Raw genomic sequence first — 25,119 nt, 5'->3', positions numbered from 1 at the left:
ATATAGGCGGATGCGGTGTGCATTGCGTGAACTATAAAAGGAGGGACCACACTCTCATTTTGTTATGTTAGTTGTGTGATTGTTGAATTGGGCTAGGATCCGTGATCCGTAGCAGTTCTGAGTTTTCATTCTCATTGTTATCGTGGAGTTATTGCTTTGTTGTTGCTATTTGTAATTCCTCTTTTGCAATACACATTCGATTACCCAGATTTATCTATCTTAGCTCGATTACTCTGTTGCGTGAGGTTGTGTTGCTTGCTTTTGCTGTGTGATTTGCAGTGATCGTTGCGGTCTCGCTGGCTTCGAGCTCGAATCGCAACAAGTGGTATCAGAGCAACCGATTCTCAGTGAAATGACGCCGGTAAGAACGAGGGGATCGATAGAGGCGGAGAGGAAGGTGATGGAGTCAGAGAGGCGGATGATGGAAATGATTGTGGAATTGGGTCAGAAACAGGAGAGAGCGGAGGCGAGAATGGAGGAGATGATGAAAGCGATTGTGGCGATAAACGTACAGAATCAGACGACGAGAGTGAAAGGGGAACGGGAGGTCGTAGGCGATGGATGAGGTAAGAACGAAGGGGGAAATGATCTCGGCCGATCTACTCGGTACGAGTCCCCTAAGTTTGATGGAACTAGACTAGAAGGTTGGGTGATGAGATCGGAGTTCTTCTTCAAAATCGCAAAGGTGACGGAGGATAGGGAAAAGGTGAAAACAACAGCGCTGCACCTAGAGGGGAAGGCATTGCAATGGCACCGGGGGTTTGTAAGTTTGCAAGGGGAAGAAGCCTACGCTGATTGGGGTGGATATGTGAGAGCTATGTCAGCGCGGTTTGGGACACACGCCTATGAAGATCCATTAGCTGATCTGAGAAATTTGAGGCAAACCAATTCGTTGCAGGAGTACATGGACGAATTTGATGAGTTATACCCGAGATCAAAGGTGTCAGGAGAGCAGGCGCTCAGTTTCTTCCTATCCGGGCTTGTGGATGAGTTACAGATGCCCGTGAGGATGTTTAAGCCGCAGAGCTTAGACGATGCTTATGCCTTAGCCAAGCTGCAGGATCTCACTGTCAAGGTGATGCAGGGCAAGCCTAAAGTGAGCCGGGGGGGGGGGGGGGGTTCGCAGGGGAGCAGTTACAGTGCGAATAACAAATCACTGAAGGTGACTACCACCAACTACAAGCCGAGTGGAAGTGCGGGCGGCTATGGGAGCAGTAAGGAGAGTGATAGAGGGAATCTAACGAGACCACCACTTAGACTTCTAAGTAAGGAAATGGAGGAGAGAAAGGCTAAGAACCTCTGCTTTTGGTGCCCGGAGAAATTCACACCGAATCACCGCTGCTCTAAAAGGAAATCCTACGTGATGCAATTGCTTGAGGAATTGAAGCAAGAAGAGCCTGAGGAGCAGGAAGAGGAGGAAGAGTGCGAAGCAGCCCAGGACTTGCAGCTATCTTTGCATGCTATGTGGGGAATTAATGGGGAAAGAATTATGAGGATGAGGGGAGTTTGTCAGAAAAAATACCTTAGAGTTTTGGTGGATACATGAAGCACGCACAACTTTTTGAGCAGCCACATAGCTGATAAGATCAAATGCAAGTGGACACAAGTAGCACCCGCAGTAGTTGAGGTGGCCAACGGACAGCTACTGCAGTGCACAAAAAAATGCAAGGGAAATGCAGGGTTCTAAATTCACTACTGAGGTTCATGTTATTAACTTGGAAACCTATGATTTGATATTGGGAGTGACTTGGCTGTCTACATTGGGGAATATTGGCTGGAATTTTAACACACTCAGTATGGTGTTCAAGTTAGGTGGTCAGTTGTATCAGCTGCAGGGAGAGAAGTGAAATTCTAAGGAGAAGCAGCTCAATTGCATCCAACTAATAACTCAAGATGAGGTCTCTGGTCAGCCAGTAAAAATGAACCAAGTGGTGACAGCGGTGGAGTACTTGGCAATGTAACGGAATAGGTAAGGAAGAAATGTGGCCTGAGTTGGAGCAGCTACTTGAGGAGTTTGCTGAGATTTTTGAAGAACCTAAAGGCCTACCACCACAAAGGGAGCTGGACCATAAGATCATTCTGAAGCAGGGAACTGAGCCTATCAATGTGAGGCCCTATAAGTATGCAGCTCATCAGAAAGATGCTATTGAAACAATGATTAAGGAAATGATAGAAGCCGGGGTTATAAGGAACAGCAAGAGCTCTTATGCTAGCCCTATAGTATTGGTGAAGAAAAAGGATAATACCTGGAGAATGTGTGTAGATTATAGGGCTTTGAATGCAGCCACTGTGAAGGATAAATATCCTATTCCTGTGATTGAGGAGCTGTTGGATGAGCTAGGAGCGGCTGGTTGGTTCACAAAAATTGATCTCAGGTCAGGTTATTGGCAGGTCAGGATGAATCTGGAGGATGTGCACAAAACCGCTTTTAAATCCCATGAGGGCCACTATGAGTTTCTTGTCTTGCCCTTCGGCTTGACAAATTCACCATCTACCTTTCAGAACTTGATGAACACCACATTCAGGAAGTACTTGCGGAAGTTCGTGTTGGTATTCTTCGATGACATATTAGTGTATAGCCGAAGCCAAGCTGAACATGTTGGGCATCTTAGGGTGGTGTTGGAGTTAATGAGAGAGCATTCTCTTATAGCTAAGAGGTCCAAGTGTGTTTTTTGTGGAAATGAGGTGGAATATTTAGGCCATATAATATCAGAAAACGGGGTGGCTACAGATGAAGCTAAGATTGAGGCTGTCAAAAACTGGCCCCAGCCTAAAACGGTTAAACAGGTTCGGAGTTTCTTGGGTCTAACGGGGTATTACAGGTGATTTGTGCAGGGCTATGGTTCTATAGCAAAGCCTTTGGTGGAAGTTATCACAGGGTCGACCTTTGAATGGACAGAAGCAGCCTAGGCAGCCTTTGAAAAGTTAAAATTTTTGATGAGTTCAACCCCTGTTTTGGCCTTACCGGATTTCTCCAAGGACTTTGTGGTGGAAACTGATGCATCTGGGGTAGGAATATGAGCAGTATTGATGCAAGAAGGGCATCCAATTGCCTTCATCAGCAAGGTATTATCCCCTAGGTATCAGACTTTATTAGTGTATGAGAAGGAATTATTGGCTATTCTCTTGGCTGTGAAAAAGTGGTATCACTATTTGCAATGCAGAAAGTTTGTGATTGTGACTGATCATCAAAGCTTGAAGTACCGTTTGGAGCAGAAACTCACTACACCTACACAACAAGCTTGGATGGCTAAGCTAATGCACTTCGACTATGAAATTAAGTACGGGAGAGGAGTAGAGAACTCTGCAGCTGATGCCCTCTCAAGAGTTCCTGAAATTATGGTTTATGCTCTCACCTCTTACATCATTCCCTTGGAACTCATAGCTAAAATCAAATCTACATGGGAGAAGGATCTGCAGCTACAACAGGTTATCTCAGAAAAACAGCAAAACATAAAATCCCATCCGAAATTTAGTTGGCAGAAAGGGGAGTTGAGGAGATATGGGAAGTTAGTGGTGGGAAATGACATCCAGTTGAAGGCACAAATATTGGCAATATTTCATGAGTCTTCTCTAGGGGGGCATTCTGGGGCTCTGCCTACTTATAAGAGGCTATCAGCCTTACTATATTGGCCTAAGATGAGAAGGAAGTAAGGGAGTTTGTGAGGCTCTGTGTCGTTTGTCAAAGATTCAAGGCAGGAAACTCTCCCCCTGCTGGGCTACTACAGCCATTGCCTACTCCAACTTCACTCTTTACGGAGTTAACTATGGATTTTGTGGAGGCTTTGCCAACTTCTCAAGGGAAAAATGTCATACTGGTGGTAGTGTACAGGCTGAGCAAGTACGCTCATTTCGTGGCAATGACTCACCCTTTTACCTCTAAACAAGTGGCTGAAACCTTTATGAATTCAGTTTTTAAGCTTCATGGGATGCCACTAAAGATAGTCAGTGACCGGGGTGCAACGTTCATGAGTACTTTTTGGGCTGACTTCTTTGCCTTGTTGGGAGTCGATCTCCTGTACTCCACAGCCTATCATCCGGAGACAGATGGCCAGTCCGAAGTAGTTAACCGATGCTTACAATGTTATGTAAGGTGTTCGGTTGGGGAGAAGCTGCATTCATGGCATCAATGGTTGGGTCTCACCGAGTATTGGTATAATACCTCGTACCGTTCGAGCATCAAAATGACTCCCTTTAAGGCTCTGTATGGGTATGCTCCACCTCTACATGTGCTGTATTTGCCTGGGGATTCACGGGTGGAGGCAGTTGATATTTCCTTACGGGACAAAGAGGAAATGATTTCAGTGCTCAAGGCAAATATGCAGAAGGCTGCGGACCGGATGCAAAGGCAAGCCAACAAGCACCGGGTGGATCGCGAGTATGAAATTGGTGATTGGGTGTGGCTGAAGCTGCAGGATTATCGGCAAAAGTCCATCCGAGGCATGCACCATAAATTTGAACCGAAGTTTTTTGGGCCATACCAAATTCTGGACAAGATCGGTAAGGTGGCTTATAGGCTGAATCTTCCTCCATTAGCCACCATCCACAATGTGTTCCATGTTTCTCTACTTAGGCCGGCTTCTCAGCCTACTGGTCCGGTGTCCAACCTACCTGCTATATCTCACATTAAGGATGCTCTGCCCCAAGCTATACTTGAACGAAAAATGGTAAAGAGGCACAATCAAGCTGTTACTCAGTGGCTCATACATTGGGAAGGGTATTCACCCGCGGATGCTTCGGGGGAATATGCGGATGAAATCAAAGCACGTTTTCCTTAGTTTCTTGAGGACAAGGAATCTTAAGGGGGAGGTATTGTTGCATGCATAATCCACGCACGTGCATGCAACAATTCGCGGAATAGCCGCGCTATGCAATGAAGGAATAAGGGTCGTATGCGGATAATAATAGGTCCACGTGGACGTCCGAGCTGGTATGAGAAAGGGGAGTACATGAGTTCGCTGAGCAAAGGCACAGGGGAATATAGGCGGATGCGGTGTGCATTGCGTGAACTATATAAGGAGGGACCACACTCTCATTTTGTTATGTTAGTTGTGTGATTGTTGAATTGGGCTAGGATCCGTGATCTGTAGCAGTTCTGAGTTTTCATTCTCATTGTTATCGTGGAGTTATTGCTTTGTTGTTGCTATTTGTAATTCCTCTTTTGCAATACACATTCGATTACCCAGATTTATCTATCTTAGCTCGATTACTCTGTTGCGTGAGGTTGCGTTGCTTGCTTTTGCTGTGTGATTTGCAGTGATCGTTGCGGTCTCGCTGGCTTCGAGCTCGAATCGCAACATCTTCCTCACCGCTACGGTCAAGCAGTGTTGTCAAAATGTCGTTCGGGTCGTTCGGGTCGCTCGGGTCGCCCGGGTCGAGACCATCACCGCCCCAACATGGGTGGGTTGATCGAGATACAGGGTCGCCGTTGGGTGGCCTGGGTCGAGTGAGTCGCCTGGGTCGCCCTAAACACATGCTATCTCTGATTTTCTCAAATCTCTCACATGTTTTCTGACTATCTCAATCATGATTCTCTATATATATGCATGCACCACATCAAACTTTTCAAACCTACTTTCTACACTTTAGAATTCGGCCTCTTCACTCCTAAACAAATAAACAATTCAAAGATCTTTTGCTGCCACCCTTCATATATTCCTTTGTTTTGATATTTTCAGACAATGGTTTCAATTATTTATTGTGTTATGACTTATGAACTGTTTTGATATTTTGATCATTTCTATTTTCCACTTTATCTCTATTCACATGAATTGCGTCTACATTTATATTATTTGATATATTATAAACATTAGAGCAATATATTTATTTTATTTAATATTAAAAGGCAAAAAAATTAGCCTAGATTTGTGGGTCTCTCGACCCCGTCGACCCGCGACCCAAATTTTCACCTCATCAACCCGGTGCGCCCCGCGACCCTAACAACACTGCGGTCAAGAATGGAGAACCAGCAGCGCCCGCGCTCTACTCCGTTCCTCGGTGAAACCACCATCGACGATTTGTCCTCAACCGGTTATCTCTGCCGGTAGCCCTTTCTCCGTCGATTTCCCTACTCCGCGAAGCTATTACTTCGGGAAGAAAACAAAAGGCGTCGCCTTTCTTCCGTGAGTAGCCGTTCTTGGTACTGCGCATACTTCGTCCGGCCCTCCTTCTACATCGCACGAGGAAGCTCCGGGTCGCCGTAGTAGTCAAGCTGTCAGCCTCGCGCCAGTGCTCGCTCGCTGCCGGCAGTGCTGCCGCCGCAGCTGCTCTTAGGCCGCCGCCGCCCTAGGAGCTTCCGCGTCTGCCTTCGCGGCCTTGCCATCGCCGGTGGCCTCTGGGGCAGTTTCTTGTCCCTAAAGCTAAGTCTTTCTTACTTAGTTAATTTATGACCTCTTTTTAGACGACACCGGTTCCGATTACATGATTTAGCATTAGGCAGGTTATGGTGATTCGATTCTTGTTCTTGAGCATCTATGGTCCTAGGTTCTCATGTTCTAGCTATTTGCTTATTCTACATGATGCAACTGTGGTGTTGAGGGGATTACCTCTTGTGAATGTGTTGGTTTGAAGTTGTCGGTCTCTGGCTATGCTTAAAGCCGAGCTCTCTGCTTGCAATCTGATCCCCTTCACTCTTACTTGCTATCTAACTGAATGGAGGGTGTTGTGGTGTGGTATATTGTAACCGAGGGCTTAGCATGTGTATATATACACATATCTTGTAACTGAAAGCTGCTAAGTTTGTTGCTTGGCTGGAAAGAAGGAGTCCTTAGGCTGTGAAAGCCGGCTGCCCTTTCTGCAGCTTTGCAGAGTATATTCTCTGAATCTCTGATGACTCTGTAACGGATTTTGGTAGCTTATGGGGTGTACTCGTGAGTTTACAGTGGCTGCTGCACTCTGCAGCCCTTGTAACTGCATTTAGTACTTGTGAATACTTGATACTTTGTTCATTATACCTTCTGTCTCCTGTGGCAGGTGCACCACTGAATAGTAGGGGTTTGTAACTCCTATCCTCGGCAATGGCAGCTGTGAGGGGGTACCAAATTGCCGGATGCAGCCTTGCAGGGATCCTGCAGCTGCTGGATGGGTTATGCCGGCTGGACATCCCTTTTCAAGCCCATTTTTCTCTCATTTTTCTGAAAGGTAAGGTTCATCTTTCCTTTTCCTAATATAGGGTGTTATTTCATCTTTTATTCATGCATTAAAAACCCCACCTAATTTGTGTTTCGGTCTGATTTTTGGTTGGGTATTGGTAGTGCCCAAGGCTAGTTGCCGAGGTTGATTCCCTCATGGTCTCGCCCTTTCGGGCTCTCTGGAATCTGGGCAGAGACGTCCCGGTGACGAAGGCCAACGTAGTTGTTAGGAATTCCCAAATGTAATAGTATAGCTCGACTTTTATTTTCGTTTTTCATGTAGACAAGTCTCTGTAATATTTAATAGTGTAGCTCGACTTTTATTTTCATTTTTCATCTGAAATTAGATCGCGGCTATTACAGAATTACAGCACCAAAAGCTTAGAGTGAATAAAACCAACACCAAACCACAACTAGACTAAACTAGATCAAAAACCAAGCGTGTGTGCAGCGGAATTTAGGAGTGTGGAGTGTTGGGAGCTCCCATTTCAGCTCTGGAAGAGAGCTGAAAACTAATGAGTGTCAAAGGTTGGAAGCTCGCCTCCTTCCTCATTCTCTATTTCCATTTATAGGAAGGCGTGAGGTCTTGATCCTTAGGGTATTTTTTCTCTGAAAAGTCTGCTCTACCCTTTACCCTTGGGGATCTTTCTTGTGTGACGCATCAGTCTTCTAATTGGGTGCTCCTGATGCATGCCATTTGATCCAACTTGATCCGTTTGCGCAACAAATTTGACTCCTTCTCCTGATCCATTCGTCCGCCCAGTTGATCAACTCGTTTTCTGAAAATGGTGGACTTTCATACACACCTGACTCAAAATTAAACGTTAGATCATAGATTTGGGTGTAGTTTTACCACGGAACACATGCATGAAACGAGCCTCATCAGAACCCCACCTATATATACTCATTTGGGAGACTTTAAAACTAACACTTTTGATGAATGTTAAATCCTCATTTGTGAGGTTTTACCATTTGAGGATTTTATCTAATTCCGACTTGAAAGTTGTTTCTTTCCATGAATAGATTCAATTAGAGGTGTGCATCAATGGGAGTGTATCCGTTGAGTTGTGGAGTCAAAGAATGATTATGATTAAAGAAAGTTGCATATGATTGTCTCCATTGTTTTGGTTAAGGTTCTATGGTTTTAATCCTAGTTATTCATCATATACACAGTTTTCCATTTTTTTCCTTCCATCCAATTCAAGTTATGATCTAGTTTTTGTGGCTAGATCCACCTTATCTTTACTTGATTTTGTGTTTAATTTGATGATCAACACTTGTGGCATATTCCTTGGATAAATTACATGTATCCAATTACGAAGATCCTTTTAATGAGACGTTAGTTTGTTTGCATGTTAACATTTTATAGAATACATAAACCCAACTTTTCCTAATAGCAAAAAGAATTCTTATACAAATGTATGTACATGTATTTTTGGTGCATTTGCTGTCCCTGGGCCGTTGTTTAATCCAATGTCTTTAAAGTACGCATGCTAGATCCACACACGTAGGTTGGCAACTGCCTTGATCAGGATTGTCCGATGTGAGCCATTGTAACCAATGATGGATGCATTCCTTCATGCCACGTGATAATTTTTCCACTTCAAATGCATGCAGTCAGTGGCGCAGCCACATGGTCTCCTGGTGGAGCAGTTTCGCCCTCTCAACCTCTTACATGTACTATGTTTTATTTGATAAATTTGCAACTTTATTCATATTTCTTTATGAATGCCCCCCTCTCAATAACTCTAATTTTTCTGATGTATATAATTTTGCCCCTCCCAAGTAAAATTCCTAGCTTCGCCCTTGCATGTAGTCGATGTTGCAAAGCATGAGGAGAAATCTGTGATCTCTCTCGTGCATATCCACCAACCTCTGGGCATCTTGGACGGTTGACCTTCTCAAATAAGTGTCTTGAAAAGCCTCGATGACCCCTCGACAAAATTTAGCCAATCACTCTCAGCATGTTGATTCACCAACCTAGAGATACTCGTCGAACAAATAAGCAGAGATGCCATAGGCGAGTTGCCTAATTGCCATTGAACATTTCTGCAACGTTGCCATCTCATCTAACTCCGCCGGGGTGCTTCTATAAATACACGTCGCGAGCAGCTTGAGTATCTGCGATGAGTAAATATAATAGGCGACAGATTCGAAACTGCCGTCGGAACAGTTGGCCACTCCAATGGGGCTCCAGCACAAAGAAATCTTGGAATAGACAGAGAGCAACATTCTCATTGTCTTGTCAAATGTACAACCTGGATCTTCAGAATATGTGGAGCAACGACCGCCCTTTGTTGAGCAATTATATTGTTGAGCAATTATATCTTCTATATCCCTTTCAATTAGCGGCATGTACATTTGTATAAGAGATTTTACGAGCTCTTCGTTTGGTATGTACTCAATTTTTTTAGAAAGATAAAATTTGGAATGAAAGTAAAATGAGGTTGTATTTATAAGATTTAAAATTTGGAATAAAAAATACTCCCTCCGTCCCCAAAGAGTATGAACTATGTGTTCAGCACAAGTTTTAATAAATAAGGTGAAAAGTAAGAGAGAGAGAAAGGGTAGTGGAAATAATGTTAGTGGAAGGTGGGGTCCACACTATCGTAATAGTATATAAGTTGTTAATGGTAATGGTATAAGTTGTAAATAAAATGATGTGTAGAAGTAATATGTTGTTTGAATTTTCTAAAACCAGAAATGTCATACTTTTCAGGGACGAAGAAAAAGGAAACATTTCATACACTTTGAAGATGGAGGGAGTACTTCCTTCATACCTAGAGACGCCCAAGGTTTACGGTTCGGGCGGTTAACCGCGAAACCGTAACCGGTTGTTACTGTTCCGAACTGGAATCGTGGCATTTAAATGAAACCGAAACCGCCACTTTTGAAACTATGGGCTGGTTCATGTTCCAAAATTTTGAAACCGGAACCGTGCCGCAACCGCCGTGAGACGGAGAGAGTATTAATTAAATACACTAACTCTTACTTAAATTATAAATAGTGTAAGTATTTTGGGATAGACCGAAATAAAAAAGTGCGAGTAATATGAGACAATGGGTGTATTAAATTCGACCTATTCTGAATCCTTGTAAACTGTCCGCAGTACAAACAAATAGAAATAGATGAATTAATTCTTCTTATCCTACTATTATATCTATTAATTTTGTGCGCAATTTCTTGCTAGAGCTTGGTGTCAGTTATAATCTTATTATACCGAACTTTATTCCAAAAGAACCTTGGTTTTCAACAAAAGGGTTTCGTGTGCATTCTTGCTGGGAGCGTGTGTGTAAGAAAGAAGCCAGTGAGATCAAGTTTTTACATGTTTTGCAAAGTTGTAATGAAGCTATGAAAGGCCAGTGTCGGTTGTGTGTCCACTGCAACACTTTGTTTGCCTTCAAACAAGTGTATAATTCAATAAAAAGTGATTATGCATCCACTGCCCGTTCTATCCTATGTTTGGGTCCTTATCATCAATATCCAGTGCCAATACATGACATGGATTTGAAATTGCTCCGTGTATTAGAAGCTTGTAAGGTCCGATTTTACCATATCCCACTTGAAATTATGAAACTAGTTTGTGTAAAGCACCTTTTCCTAACTTGCAACAAAGAGCTCTCTATTTCCATATCCAACCTTTTTCACCTTCAATCCTTGATTATTAAACAACATATGAACATTAAAAAGCATGGAGCTATGTTATACATGCCGATGGAAATATGGGATATGCAAGAACTAAAACATATTGAGGTCGTGGGAAGAGGCCTACCAACCCCCAATTGTAATGCTACTTTGGACAAACTTTCGTGTCTTTTGGGTGTGACTTCAAAGAGTTGCAATAGAGAAATTCTCAAAAGAATCCCTAATTTAAAATCATTAGGAATTCCGGTGGAGTTGATGCCTTACGTTGATGAGGATGATGGTAGCAACCCATTAATTTCCATGGATTATATTTCAGATGATCTCCAAAATTTGACCACTCTTCATTATTATGTTAAGAACCCTGATATGAAGTATGAATCTATGGTTCCTCTTTCAATGTTCCCATCAAGTTTGACAAACATTGATGTTGAGTGGCTTTGGGTGTACATGGAAGCAGATGAATGACATTGGTTCACTGCTACCAAATCTTGAGACTCTCAAGTTAGAACAGTATGCCTTTGGAGGCCCAGAGTGGGATATAGAAGTAGGTTGTTTTAAGAAACTTGAGAATCTTGTGATTGAAGATACTGATTTGGTACGATGGAGAGCTCAACATGGAAGCCTCCCAATGTTTGAGCTCCTAAGCATACGACATTGCTACAAATTGCAATAACTCGATTGGACGTGTGATTCCTCAATGGTTGATATGTCTACAATTGAATTAGTTGAGTGCAATCCTGATGGAGTACGTACTAAACAAGCCCAACAGCAGTAAAGCCCATCAGCCTAAAGCCCAAGAAAGAGTATCAGTTCGGCATGACTAAAGAGTATCAGAGTTCAGTTCGGCATAACCAAAGAGTTCGGCCCCAGCCTACAGCTCGGTAAAAGCCAACCAATCAAACTCTGCTCTCAGGTCGGCATCAAGCTCTACTCTCAGATCGGCAAAAGCTGCTCGGCAATAATTCAGCAGTTCGGTCTCAGTATTCGACCGAACTAGGAGATAGTGGACTCATGCAGGATTTCCACCTCCACTACACCCACGATCTATTTAGTGGTGTCAAGCAGTCATTAACTCATGCAGGATAGTGGACCCATGCAAGATCGCCACGATCTCCACGACATCCACTACCTAGTAAATGGTGCTGCATGCCACGATCTTGGTCCTTTGTATAAATAGAACCTAGATCAGATAGATAGGGTTAGACTCTCTCGCTCTCTAGAGATCAAATATAAAATAGCAAGTCTGTATTGTAAGCTGTAGAAAACAGATCAAGCAATACAACTCTGCCCTCTTTTCTTCCCGTGGACGTAGATTTACCTCAGTAAATCGAACCACGTAAATTCTCTGTGTCGTGATCTGCATCTTTCAGCATTCTTCACCATCAAAAATTCGCGGATTCATCACTGGCGCCGTCTGTGGGAAACAGAGAACCAAATTTGTGATAAAGCGAATTTTTGACCCTTTTTCCACCCCAAAAAAAAAAAAATGCATACCAGATCACATAACACTTATAATACCGTTCGTGACAACCGTGAGGAAGCTAGTCCAGCTCGCAGGTCTGAAAAACGGCCTCGGGAGACATCTACCTCCGGTTCTCACGAAGAAGGAACAAGCCACTCCAGGAGTCATCGCACCGAGTCTTCCCAGCAGCCCGATTTAAATGAAGCTGTCAAGCTGTTCTTGGCCGAGAAGCAGGAGGAGTTCTTAACCTTCCTGCAGAAGAGCCAACAGCCGGAGAAGACAACGGCGGATTCTCCCTCCTCATCCAGACATGAAAGTCACTACCGCAGTAGTGACGTGTCTTCCAGGAGAAAGAATCCTCAACCCCGACATGTTCCTGTTCCTCCTCGGTACCGGAACCACAGGAGAACTCCATCTCCTCCGTACCGAAGAGATGTCGGGTTCGCCATGTACGGAGCATTAAAGACTCCGTTCTCGGACGATATCACCCGAACTCCTTTGCCGCGGAACTACCGGACACCGTCAATGACTTATGACGGGCTAGTGGATCCTCATGACTTCTTGGGACGCTATCAGTATAATATGGCGAACCAGGGTCTCAATGAGGTCCATATGTGCAAGCTGTTCCCCGAGCTGCTCATCGGGAACGCCAGAAGGTGGTTCGACAGCCTTCCTCAAGGCAGTATTAGATCCTACCGAGATCTAATGGATGCTTTCCACAGGAGGTTCTTTCAGAAAGCGGAAGCCCGGATCACTTCGGCTCAGCTGCTTTCTATACGTCAAGGTCGCGACGAAAAGATCAGCGACTTCATGACGAGATTCCACAAGGAATGCCTACAAGTAGATGATCTCAACGATCTACTTGTCATTTCGGCATTCCAAAATGGAATCCTGCCCGGAGCTCTCTACAGAAAGCTCGTGGAGTGCGGTCCGCAAACAGCTCAAGAAATGTGGGACATTGCGGACCAGTTTTCCCGTGCGGATGAGGCAGACCGTCGAAAACGGTCTTTAGACAGCTCATCCCGAGAAGAGAAAAAGAAGCCCGATCAAAGCGGCCAGGTGCTTCCTCGCCGAACTCCTTTTGAAAGAATTCAAAGGGCACCGGTACAAGGCAGATTGGGGCCACGTCTCAATCCTGAGAAGCCGCCCGCTCAGTTCGTACCATTAAACAAGTCAAGAGCGGAAATTTTCGAACTACATTCCGATATGTTCGAAAAACCAAAGCGGATGACGAAATCAGCCGCGCGGCGACCTCAGGATCAATATTGCTCCTTCCATCAAGCCCACGGTCACGATACCGAGGAGTGCCGAAATTTGGCTGCAGGTATTGATGTTCTTGTGAAAACAGGAACGTTAAAAAAATACCAAAGCAAGCAGCCGAAAAAGAACAAAAGGCAGAGAGGTGCGAACTGCAATCCTCAGGATCCGAAAAGGCATGAGGATCCCGAAGACGACGACGAGCCGCAATATGATGGAGTAATCCAGACTATTGATGCTCTCCCTGCCGGGAAGACTAAGTCGTCCCTAAAAGCAGAACGCAGAGGTTCCAATCAAGAGGAGCCAACACATAAAAGGCTGAAGAAAGACGAAGTGATTACATTTTCAGATGCCGATCCCGTCCCAGCCATCTCTCCTCACCAAGACGCTATTGTCATTCAAGCCGGAGTGGCAAACAAACTGATCCACAGAGTATTTGTGGATACAGGAGCGTCAGTCAGCATTCTTTTTAAAGAATGTTTCGATAAAATGGAAGTGGATCCAGCTCGGCTCAGTCCGGCTCCACTTCCTCTGAAAAGTTTCGCCCAGGAGGACACCCGCCCTGAAGGTATTATCAGCCTTCCGATCACGGTGGGAAAAGCGCCTACAAGCTCCAATACGATGATCGAGTTCTTTGTGGTGAAAGCTCGGTCCCCGTACAACATCATCCTGGGGAGAGACTGGCTCAACACAGTTCGGGCCATTTGCTCTACTTATCACCTCACCATCAAGATCCCCACTAAAGGTGGGATAGCGGTCATCCGAGGTGATCAAAAGAGAGCAAAAGAATGTCTGCAGATTGCGCTTAAAAGTGCCGAGCAATCAGTTCGGCACCATCAAGCATAGCAATCACAGCAACCGAAGTCAAAGGCAAGCGAGATGACCGAAGTCACTTCAGAGCCGAACTCAATGACCGTTCAGTTATACGAAGATGATCCATCCAGAACGGTCAAGATCGGCTTCGCAGGAACGCCTCTACTCCGGGAAAAGACCATTCAGCTCCTCAAGGAGTACAAAGATGTCTTTGCATGGTCTCCGTTGGACATGACCGGAGTGCCCCCCGAGGTAATCACTCATCGGTTAAATATTGATCCGTCAATCCGGCCAGTAAAACAGAAGCAAAGACTCTTTGCGGCAGAAAGAAGCCAAGTCATCCGTGACGAAGTCCGCCAATTACTAAAAGCGGATGTACTATTCGAGGTGAAATATCCTTCTTGGGTGGCCAATCCTGTGATGATCAAGAAAAAAGAAGGAGGATGGCGGATGTGCATAGATTTTACCGATCTAAACAAGCACTGTCCTAAAGATTGCTATCCCCTTCCGAATATAGATAAAAAAGTAGAAGCTTTGATCGGCTTCGAAATTTTCTGTTTTCTTGATTTATACAAAGGATATCACCAAGTGTTGATGGATGAGAGTGACGCTCCGAAAACAGCTTTCATTACCGATTTCGGCATTTTCGCTTATAAAAAGATGCCATTCGGTTTAAAGAATGCCGGAGCCACTTATCAAAGGATGGTAGACAAGCTTTTTCGGCACCTAATCGGAAAGCAGGTTGAAGTGTATGTCGACGACATAGTTGTCAAAAGCAAAAGCACTTCGGAGTACGAAGACAACCTCAAATCCACTCTCGACGTGCTCCGAAAAGCCAACCTCAAACTCAACCCCCAAAAATGTACCTTTTTGGTAGATTCGGGAAAATTTCTGGGTTGTTGGGTTTCAAAGGACGGACTCAAGGCAAATCCCTGAAAAGTTCAAGTTATTCAGAACATGGCGATGCCGAAGTCCATACACGATGTGCAAAGACTAACTGGATGTCTAGCCGCATTGAATAGATTCCTTTCCCAAGCAGCCGAAAAGCAACTGCCGTTCTTCAAAGTGTTAAAAAAGGCACCAAAGTTTGAGTGGGGAGCCGAGCAGAAAAAGGCTTTTGACGAGCTCAAAAGTTATTTAGCCAAGCTTCCAATTCTCTCTGCTCCAACAGATGCCGAAGTGATTTTCTTATACTTAGCGGCATCCGATCAAACCATTAGCGCGGTGCTTGTACGAGAAGAAGGCCCAAAGCAGTTTCCCATCTACTTTACAAGCCGAGCATTAAGAGGTCCAGAAACAAGGCATCAACCTCTGGAAAAAATTGCTCTGGCGTTAGTAAATGCAGCAAGGAGACTGCGGCCATACTTCTATGCTCACAAGGTATGCGTCTTAACCGATCTGCCTCTTCGGCAAGTTTTGACCAAGCCAGAAGCATCAGGCAGAATCGCCAAATGGGCCATAGAGCTGGGAGAACACTCAATCGAGTACCTACCTCGAAAAGCCATCAAGGGACAAGCCTTGGCAGATTTTCTTGCAGAGGCCAAGTTCGATCAAGCAATCCCTGTCATTGCCGAACAGAAAAATTCTGCCAATGCCGAACTAGCACAGCCCTTGGAATCCGAAGAAGAGCCGCCGGACTGCTGGAGTGGATTCGTAGATGGAGCTTCGAATAAAACGGGAAGTGGAGCTGGTATTCTACTTATCGCTCCCGACGAACACGAGGTAACTTATTCACTTCGTTTCTTATTCCCAACTACTAATAACGAAGCCGAATACGAAGCCCTCCTGGCCGGACTCCAGTTAGCGCAAAGTCTGCTCGTCAAATCTCTCAAAGTCCATTGTGATTCACAAGTCATAGTAAATCACATGTTGGGTACAAGTGAAGCTCGTGACGAGAGAATGAAGAAGTATTTGGACAAAGTGCAAAGCATCAGCCGAAGTTTCTCCTATTTTCGGATAATCCGCATTCCCAGAGCGGAAAATAGCCGAGCAGATACCTTAAGTAAGTTGGCCTCAGATCCGAGCTCAAAGGCGGAAGAATTAATGCATCGAAGCATTGATGAAGCCGAGGTACATTCAGTATCCAGCTCGCCGAACTGGATGACGCCGATCTTGCAGTATCTGGATCAAGGACAATTGCCCGAGGATAAGAGAGAAGCTCGGAAGATCACGTGCCGAGCACTTCGGTACGAACTTCATGAAGGAGTCCTCTTTAGAAAGTCTTACCTCCAGCCGTTATTGCGGTGCGTAGGACCAGAAGAGACGGACTACATCCTCAGAGAAGTTCATGAAGGATCGTGCGGTAGCCACATCGGAGCCAGAGCTTTAGCTAAAAAAGTTCTGAGATGGGGATATTATTGGCCAACCATGGTACAAGAGGCAGTGCAGCTCGTCAAGAAGTGTACGAAGTGCCAAATTCATGCAAATGTCCCAAGGATGCCGCAGACCGATCTATACACTATGCAAAGCCCTTGGCCTTTCATGCAATGGGGCATAGACATAGTGGGACCACTTCCTCAAGCTCCTCGGCAAATGAAATTCCTTATCGTTGCCGTGGACTACTTCACGAAGTGGGTGGAGGCTGAACCATTAGCTACGATAACGAGCTCAAAGGCATTGGACTTCGTCTGGAAGAACATAGTGTGCCGATTTGGCATACCCCACATCCTCATCTCGGATAACGGGACTCAGTTCACCGACAAGACGTTCAAGAATTGGTGCCAAGAGCTGAATATTCAACAGCGGTTCACTTCGGTCTCTCATCCACAAGCAAACGGACAAACGGAGGTAACAAATCGTATCCTGGTGAAAGGGTTAAAAGCTCGGTTAGAACAAGCCAAAGGACAATGGGTAGAAAATCTCCCTCAAGTCCTATGGTCCTACCGAACTACATCCACAACCTCCAACGGTGAAACTCCGTACAGTCTTGTGTACGGCACTGAAGCCGTGATTCCGGTGGAGATCGGCATACCCAGTCCCCGAACTCTAAATTTCTCAGCAGAAATGAATGACGACGGACTGAGAGCCGAGCTAGATCTTGCCGAAGAAAGAAGAGAATTGGCATGCATAAAAGCAGCCAAGTACAAGGAGCAAGTAGCCCGGTATTACAACCAAAGGGTGAAGAAGCTGCAATTTCAAGTGGGAGATCTCGTCTTGAGAAACAAAGAAGTAAGCCGAGCAGAAAAGCTGGGCAAGCTCGAACCCACATGGGAAGGTCCGTATCGGGTGTCAGAAGTCCTCGGCAAAGGGTCTTACAAATTGGCTCACATGTCAGGAGAACAGGTACCCCGAACATGGCACATTTCCAACCTCAAGAAGTTCCATTTGTAAGAGACAGTCCGGTCAGTCAGTCTTGAGTCCTGTTCGGTCAATGTGCTTTATTTGGTTTGCTTGGTCTTTGTTTGTCTCTGTGCTTTTTGTCTGTGTGTTTTGTCTGTCTCTGTGCGTGTCGTCTCTTACAAATGTTACTGAGGTATCTTGTTCTTCGAAGGCTGATCCCCTTCTTAGAACATATATAAGCCAATGATTGTGAGTCAAAGCTTCTAAAGAGGATACAAGACCACAATTCAGCTTAAACAAGCAGTTCGTCTGAAACGAGCTGCAATGAGCCAACGATTGTGAGTCAAAGCTTCTAAAGAGGATACAAGACCACAATTCAGCTTAAACAAGCAGTTCGTCTGAAACGAGCTGCAATAAGCCAACGATTGTGAAGTCAAAGCTTCTAAAGAAGATACAAGGCCACAATTCAGCTTAAACAAGCAGTTCGTCTGAAACGAACTGCAATAAGCCAACGATTGTGAAGTCCAAGCTTCTAAAGAGGATACAAGACCGCAATTCAGCTTAAGAATCAAGCACTTCGTCTGAAACGAACTGCAACGAAAGTCCGATTCTCGCGATAAAACTTGCCTGAATTAGGACAAGGGAAAGTCCGATCCACGCGATAAAACTCGCCGAATTAGGACAAGGGAAAGTCCGATCCCCAAATTAGGACAACGGAAAGTCCGATCCGAGCGATAAAACTCGCCAAATTAGGACACAAGACGAGTCCGGTCAAAGATGTTTATTTCATCAGACCAAAGACGAGTCCGGTCAAAGATGTTTATTTCATCAGACCAAAGACGAGTCCGGTCAAAGATGTTTATTTCATCAGACCAAAGACGAGTCCGGTCAAAGAAGAGTTCACTTCATAAGACCGAGGACAAACATCAACTTACCCCGTACCTTTATCCAGAATGCCGAAGTAATTCACTTCGCTTTTCGGGGGGGGGTAGTGATGGAGTACGTACTAAACAAGCCCAACAGCAGTAAAGCCCATCAGCCTAAAGCCCAAGAAAGAGTATCAGTTCGGCATGACTAAAGAGTATCAGAGTTCAGTTCGGCATAACCAAAGAGTTCGGCCCCAGCCTACAGCTCGGTAAAAGCCAACCAATCAAACTCTGCTCTCAGGTCGGCATCAAGCTCTACTCTCAGATCGGCAAAAGCTGCTCGGCAATAATTCAGCAGTTCGGTCTCAGTATTCGACCGAACTAGGAGATAGTGGACTCATGCAGGATTTCCACCTCCACTACACCCACGATCTATTTAGTGGTGTCAAGCAGTCATTAACTCATGCAGGATAGTGGACCCATGCAAGATCGCCACGATCTCCACGACATCCACTACCTAGTAAATGGTGCTGCATGCCACGATCTTGGTCCTTTGTATAAATAGAACCTAGATCAGATAGATAGGGTTAGACTCTCTCGCTCTCTAGAGATCAAATATAAAATAGCAAGTCTGTATTGTAAGCTGTAGAAAACAGATCAAGCAATACAACTCTGCCCTCTTTTCTTCCCGTGGACGTAGATTTACCTCAGTAAATCGAACCACGTAAATTCTCTGTGTCGTGATCTGCATCTTTCAGCATTCTTCACCATCAAAAATTCGCGGATTCATCAAATCCCTTAGCTGTCATTTCTGCCAAACAATTAAAACCAGAATCTCTCTGCACAGTTCTTTGCGACTCTTCTATTTGAGAAAATAATTCGTAGCTGGGCTCTCAACTTGGTTAACAGGTTAGCCTTCCTACTTCAATTCCACAAATCGCGTAAATTCATTTCTTACTTAACTAAAATGCTTGTGATTCAAATCTACATTTCTTTGTCATATTTCATGTTAGTATATGCTCTTTAGGTTTTTGACTGCACTTTTTCACTTTTCTTGGATATCAAACACAAGAGCAAAGATATCAACCATAAGCTTAAATCACGAAACAAGTTTGTAATATTTATGGACACTCATTTATCGATTTGCAGGCAAATGAGAGGTCAAATGCTGCGTATCCCATGATTACAGTTGAATTACCATGCTGTTTCTGAATCTAAGGATAATGACTTGTTGGAATTTTTTGAGGATTATGAAACCTAAATGTTGAACTGTATTTGTGCATGATTTTCACTTTGTTTTTCACCTAATAAAATGTTTAGAAGAAATATATGGTTGGTACATTGTGTTTTTGTGGTTTGATCTTTTATAAAATAAAAATATGGTCGCTCCAATTGAATAGTATTATTTCCACATCTTGCTTAAATGTCTTTTACCATTGCCAACTTGTTGATGGCTTCAATAATTGAGCATATTCAACGCTGGCTTTGTAGACCAATGAAATTTTTCGAGAAGCATTATACATATAACAAATTTCTACCTGTTGTCGTTTGTCATAATACAATTGCAGAATTCCCTAAAGTAATACCATTCTCAGTTTGTCCTCCTCCGCCACCTCTTTCCAGGCCCGTCCCTTGGCCCGTGCGGCCTGTGCGACCGCACAGGGCCCCCAATTTTCAGGGGCCTATGAAATATTTCAGCCCATATACATGTATTCCTATTTTTTCAGCCCAACAAAGCTATTTCTCTTGTATAGCAACGCTCAGGCCTTTTTCTAGCACCGTGACTATTTTTTGAAGTCATATTTGCGTTCTACAATGACACAAGATAAACTGAATGATTTGGCCATAATCGCACTCGAGAGTGAGATGCTGGAGAAGATTGCATATGAGAACATCGTCGAAGATTTCATTTCAAAGAACACCAAAAGAATATGTTGTTCAAGTAAAGACTATGCAATCGAGGTTCGAAATGGTATATTTATTTAATTATCATATAGCTTTAAAATGCATTGTCTTTTTTTCTATAGTGGTAGGCCTCATTTTAGATTTTTGCAAAGGGCCTCTGATTTTGTCGGGACGGCCTGCCTCTTTCTCCTCCCTTTTCTCCACCAACCTACCGCCGTGACCAACTTCTCTCCATTAACCACCTCTAACACTCCACTATTCTGCTGTGTTTGATAATTCATATTCCAATTGGGTGATGGCGGCTTTTGGTGCTGCGGTTTCTCTCAAGAATACCATTCAGAGTCTACTACAATCGTCTCGCATCTCGCTAATTCCTCCTCCCTCTCTACAGATCTTACAATCCGTCTATCATGCTATGTGTTGCTTGCAGACAGTTCTGCTAGATTTGGAGGGGACCGGCTACAGCAAGGTCAGGACGAAGATGAATGCTTTGGATGAACGAGTCAAAGAGGTCATATGGGAATTCGAAGATGTACTAGAGTCCCACTACACCGATCAGATTCTTCCATATCTCTAAAGCTCGTCAGGAGGTGAGAGAGATCGCTTGCCTTTCTTAGTAGATATGCAGAGTCTGCAGCAGAGTGTTGATTGCTTCACCGAGAGGGTGACGGTGATGGAGGCAGAGTACGATATGGTGCTTCTGAATATGCCCGAAGAAGAAGGTGAACCTCTTTCTTCAAGAATTGATTGCTGTGGAATCACTCATATATGGTTCGATTGTCTGATGAATTTGAACAAGCCAGGGATTTTCTGATAGAAAATGAATGGAATCAGTTATTAGTTACTGGGATGGTGGGGGTTGGAAATACCACTTTTGTTAAGAAAGTATTTGTCGATCCATCGATTCAGATTCATTTCGAGCTTCGAGCATGGGTCAAAGTAGGCAGAAAATGTGAATCCAATCAAATATTACGATGCATTCTAGCTCAACAACGACCAAATGCTTACCCAAAGAGACGATGATGATACCGAGAAATTAGTTGGACTCTTGGAAGATAGATTGAAGGATAAAAAATGTCTCCTAGTGTTGGATGATGTATGGGAATGGGACACAAAATTAATGGGTAGCTTGCAAAAAAAAGAATATCCAAATTTTGCTTACAAGCAGGCTAAGAATCGAAGATTCTCCGATTCTTCTTGCAGTACGCTTGTTAAATAAAGAAGAAAGTAAGAAATTACTTGGTGAGAAGGTGTTCGGTTAAAAAGGTTTCCCACCTTACCTTGAGGAATTGGGAGAAAAGATTGCAGAAAAATGTGAAGGTCTCCCACTTATGATGGTAACAGTTGCAGGTCTCCTAAGAAAAGCCAATGAGAATACCCGAGAAAAAACATAATTCAATTTTTGGACTGAGGTAGCTGAAAAACAACATAATTCAATTTTTGTGGATGCATATGATCAAATTGGAGAGGTACTTCATCCAAGCTATGACTACTTAATCTCAATATTTGAAAATGTTTTTTTCTCTATTTGGGAGCTTTCCCCCAATATCGTAATCTTTTACTACACATCAACCTCATGTGTTGTATAAGTGCTGAGGGATTTCTTGAACCATCTGGAACACAAATTTTGAAAGATAAACGGGTTTCAAAATGTTGTGTGTAATAGCCTGGAGGTGCTTGCTGAAAATTTCAATCTTCTTCTGTGGGATCCTGAACGAATATCTTGGTTTTCAAATGGAGATTTTCACGTGCATTCTTGTTGGCAGCACATGTGTAGTAAAGAAGCTAGTAAAATCAAGTTTTTACATATTTTACAAAGTTGTGATGAAGATGTGAAAGACCAGCGACGGTTGTGTGTCCATTTCAACACTTTATTTGCCATCAAAGAAGTGTGTGATTCAATAAAAAGCGATTGTCCATCAAATGTCCGTTCTCTCCTCTGTTATGGTTCAATCCACCCTTATCCAGTGTGCCATGAATTTCAAGTTGCTCAGGGTACTAAATGCTCTTACGGTCCGATTTTATCACTATCCCTCTTGAAGTTCTAAAACTAGTTTGTCTAAAGTATCTTGCTCTAATTTGCATCAAAGGGCTCCCTGTTTCCGTATCCAACCTTTTACACCTTCAATTCTTGATTATCCATCAATATGTGCGCATTATAAAGCGCGGAGTTCTGCCATATATGCCAATGGAAATATGGGACGTGCAAAACCTACAATATCTTAGTGTCCTGGGAAGAGATATGCCAACCCCCAACCCTAATTCTAACGCTATTTTGGACACAGTCTATTTTCTTTCAGGCGTGGTGATAGAAATCCTTGGGGTTGGACTTTTTTATGATCAATTGGACAATCGGCCCAATTTTTTTCGATCGGTAGGACCACTGGCCCAAATTTCCAGCCTAGTTATACTGCTGGGTCAATCATTTTTTTTCGGTTTCAGCCCAGATATACTGCTGGGTCAGTTGGACTTTTTTATGATCGATTGGACAATCGGCCCAATTTTTTTTCGATCGGTTGGACCACTGGCCCAAATTTTCAGCCCAGTTATGCTGCTGGGTCAGTCATTATTTTCGGTTTCAGCCCAGATATACTGCTGGGTCAGTTAAATATGACCCCAGTTATACTGCTGGGTCAGTCATTTTTTTCGGTTTCAGCCCAGATATACTGCTGAGTCAGTTAAATATGACCCACAGTCGGCGACTCGCTCTGCTACCATGATAGAAATCTATGGATTCCATCTTAAAACCAATTGATGATAAGAGGAGAGGCCCATGAGACTTATATAGTGGATTAAGCTCTTTGTGTACACCGATGTGGGATATTATTATATTCATTTTTATGTTTCAATTGCCAACACGTGGATACAAAGAGTTGCACAAGAGAAATTCTTAAAAGAATTCCGAATTTAAGATTTCTATACATTTATAGGATGAGGAAGCCTTATGATGAAGACGATGATAGCAACTCATTGAGTGACTTGGCTAATATCTCAGAGGATATGTCTTTCATATGCTGTACAACAAGCTGATATGAAGAGGGAGGCTATGGTTCCTCTTTCAATGTTTCCATCAAGTCTAAGAGTATTGATGTTGGGTGGTTTAGGGTATCTGTGGCAGTACATGAACGACATTGGTTCGATGCTACCAAATCTTATTGGCCTCAACTTACAACTTTATGCTTTTCGAGGCCCAGTGTGGGATATAGAATTGAGACACTGATTTGGTAGAATTGAGAGCTCAACATGGATGCCTCCCTTGGCTTAAGCTCATAAGTCTACGATATTGCTACAAATTAAAGCATCTCGATTGGTTGTGCGGTAACACAAGGGAAACACCTGTAATTGAATTAGTAGATTGCAAACCACGTCAATTCATTACTCTTTTATCTAAAATGCTTATGCTTGTATTTCAGGTAAATGAGAGAAGATAATGGGTATTATCATGTTGTCCTGAATTCAAGGTTAGTAATTTGTTGAGAATTATGAAACCTGAAGATTGAACTATGTTTGTAACCAAAAACAATTCAGTTTAATTTCTGTTAAAACATTACATGCTGCTCTTTTCCATAGTTCAATATTCTCTCTGCATTATGCATGATTTTCACTTTGTTTTGATTGTATATTGAATTAGTTGATGCGTTTTTATATTTGATGAAAATTTTGAAATTGTATCGTTGTTGGAGCTGTACATACCCAACCGCTATTATTGCAAAGGATCAAAACTCCGTGTTTGTGGTTGCGTTTCTGGTGCGATGAAGGTTTTCGGTGAAATGGCTGAGAAGGACATTGTATCATGGAACTCTGTTCATTGTTTTTAGTCGAATGCCTAATCCTGTGCAGTGAGCTTATAGATGGAATCGCTGTATCTCTACTTTCAAGGATGCTAATTGCCAAACCCGAACTTGTCTTCTTGGAACACGATCATAACAGGGTATGCAAACAGGGGAAGAGGCGAGGTTTTTCTCCAAGATGCATTCGTGTAGTGTTCGTATGGATGAGTTCTCATTTTTAGTGTTTTTAGCTGCGTTGCTGGATTGTCTTCCCTCGAGCAGCTTGCCGATGAAGCATGTGAAGCAGCTGATCATGATGTTCCAGAAGAGTACATGGAATCTATTGAGCCTTCGAATGCTTGGACTGAGATGCGGGACGAGTAATTGGCCGATTCCATGTGGGATGTAGTATGTGAACAATTTTTTCAGTAGTTATTGTGCAATTTTTAAACTGTGCTTATTCTAATGTCAATTGTATGAACTACTTATGCAGTATGTGAATCGTGACGTATGAGGAAGGCTACCCGGGTTTCGGAATATCCAATATCCGTCCATCTAAGAGCGATGCGTAGCTTTCTTTAGAAGATCAATGTTTTTGTGAATCTTATCGTATTGTGATAGTTGTTTAAATCATGTTTTGTGAATATTTGAAGATTCAAAGATTGACCTGACCTCTTAACCTTAGCATACGGCATTGCTACAAATTACAACTACTCGATTAGATGCATGATACCTCGATGGTCATAACACCCACAATTAAATTAGTTGAGTGCAATTCCTATTGGAGAGTGGATCATAGCATCTTATAGTAAGAAATGTTTATTGACTACAAATCAAAAAAAATTCTTGAAAAAACCATAACATGGCATGCAGTATTCAATAATATCCGCAACATGTTTACTAGCCTAACATGGAGACAAAGAGCTTGTGACATTTGTACCATCAGTTACTTTCTTAATGTGTAGCCAGCTTTACACTAATTCCTAAGTTTA

General features: G+C 43.3%; 1 long non-coding RNA gene across 1 annotated transcript; it reads left to right on the top strand.

The window, feature by feature from the left end:
- Window positions 1-23,093: 23,093 nt before the first annotated feature.
- Window positions 23,094-24,806, top strand: LOC121802838. Its single transcript, XR_006050856.1, has 2 exons — window positions 23,094-24,535; window positions 24,621-24,806. It is a non-coding gene; the product is annotated as an uncharacterized LOC121802838 (long non-coding RNA).
- The last annotated feature ends 313 nt before the right edge of the window (window positions 24,807-25,119 follow it).

Source organism: Salvia splendens, chromosome 5 (genome assembly GCF_004379255.2).
Source record: "Salvia splendens isolate huo1 chromosome 5, SspV2, whole genome shotgun sequence".
Classification (NCBI taxonomy): Eukaryota; Viridiplantae; Streptophyta; class Magnoliopsida; order Lamiales; family Lamiaceae; genus Salvia; species Salvia splendens.
This window is presented reverse-complemented; position numbering and strand designations above follow the sequence as displayed.